This window comes from Schistocerca americana, chromosome 6, assembly GCF_021461395.2.
Source record: "Schistocerca americana isolate TAMUIC-IGC-003095 chromosome 6, iqSchAmer2.1, whole genome shotgun sequence".
Classification (NCBI taxonomy): domain Eukaryota; kingdom Metazoa; phylum Arthropoda; class Insecta; order Orthoptera; family Acrididae; genus Schistocerca; species Schistocerca americana.
The window spans coordinates 229695439-229697304 of NC_060124.1; the positions used below are offsets into that span (position 1 = coordinate 229695439).

The window sequence follows — 1866 nt, forward strand, 5'->3', positions numbered from 1 at the left end:
AAAGAGTGATGCCACTAGACAGTGGATGACTGGAAATGAGTGAATCGGAGTGATGAACAATGCTGTACACCATGGCAGTCTGATAGAAGGGTTTGTGTTTTGCCGATTCCTGAAGAAAATTACTTGCCATTAAGTGCCAGTAGTGACGTATGGAGGAGGTGGTGTTACAGAATGGGGATGTTTTTGCCTGTTCCCAAAATAAAAAAAAATGTGGAACGCTTCACGATTTTGCATGTCATCCTTGCGCAGGGGCCATGCTAATCTTCAGTAGTGATTGAGGAAACACCTTTGTGCACAAAGATGAAAGGATGGGTGCTGAGAGCCTAACACCCCATAAGAAACAAGATTCTTGACACAGAGAACTTGCTCAGTTGAGCGAGTGTAGGGAAGTAAGGTGATATTTGCCCAGATTTGATATAGGAAAACTATATGGAACTTAAATCAGGAATATTTTAATTGAAAGGAGACCAGGGTTAAAAAAATTCTTTTTTGAATGAAACAATCTGCCATACTGGCTGTCATTGGTTGTATTAAAATATACTTTTATTTTGTAATTATCACTATTGTACGGTTCTGAGTGTGTTGACACCTTCAAATGAGTCTGAAATATATACCAAGTGCAACACAGTTAAAGTACAAAACAAACATTGGTTTTAATACTCTTCTCCAGCTTGCAGCCAAATCTTTGAGTTGAGTTGACACAATATTCTGACAATCCCCCTAGCCTTCATCATCAGGTGACGGAGGTACATCTCAGTTGTTGAGTCTTTTATTTATTGCGGTACGTATTCCTTAGATCCAGTTCTACGTGTTAACGTATGGATGTGGAATGAGTCAAAAACATTTAGTTCATTATTACGTTAGTTTCCATAAGAACAATAAACCAAGATTTGTAATACAAGTTGGAAACACAGTCGGTAGAATAAAATTACACTCACAAGCAGAGTTCCAGATACACCATTCTGATTTTGTCCAAACAATTTTTTACAGATCACCAATTAATCTGATTAACACAGCAAGATATATTGAGGCAGGAATATACAATAGTATTTGGGAAATAAAATTAGCTATCTCTGCTGCAGAATTCTTCTAGAGAATAGAAACTTTTTTTCAAGCAATAACTCCTTTAGCTTATTTTTAAACAATACTTTTTTATTTTGTAGGCACTTTATATTACTTGGAAGTGCATTGAAGATTTTTGTGCTTGTGCATTTCACACCTTTTTGCACCAGGGACAGATTTTTCAGGTCACAGTGTATGTCATATTTCCTCCTTGTGTTATGGTGATGGTACATTTCATTTGTTTCATACTGAGAAGGATTGTGAAGCATGAATGTCACGATTGAAAAGATATATTGTGAAGTAGTGATTAGGATACCTATTTGTTTAAAAAAATTGTGACATGAGAATCTTGGAGGCACTCCACACAAAATTCGGACAGCCATTTTCTGACTTGTAAAAACCTTTTTCTTGTCGAACTGATGCTACCCTGGAGTGGGCACCTCTCTGCAGGCCACCAGATAGTATTCAGCACATTCAACCAGTGCTGTGAAAGCTATCCTCACTGCAGAAGATACTAGCAGTGCCACTGGTGATGAAGTTCAAACAAAAATGAGATATAACATCAAGAGTGTTTTTCATTCACCAATCAAGACTAAAGTGCTCAGCACTATTTTAATAACAATGCCTACAGTTTGAAACTAGTAAAATGCATGACATAAGAATTGGTACAGAATTATGGAGACTATAATGTACCTGTTGCCATGTGGCATGGCCTATTTGACATTGCGGAAATACGTGCAGAGTTATGTTCAATACTTGCACCCACTTGGTCTATATAGTAGTTTCTCACTGTCAGCCTTGGAC

At 37.4% G+C, this 1866-nt stretch overlaps 1 pseudogene; it reads right to left on the reverse strand.

Annotated features, from left to right (window-relative positions):
• Nucleotides 1–204: 204 nt before the first annotated feature.
• On the reverse strand, nt 205–301 carry LOC124620911 (annotated as a pseudogene).
• Nucleotides 302–1866: the final 1565 nt, after the last annotated feature.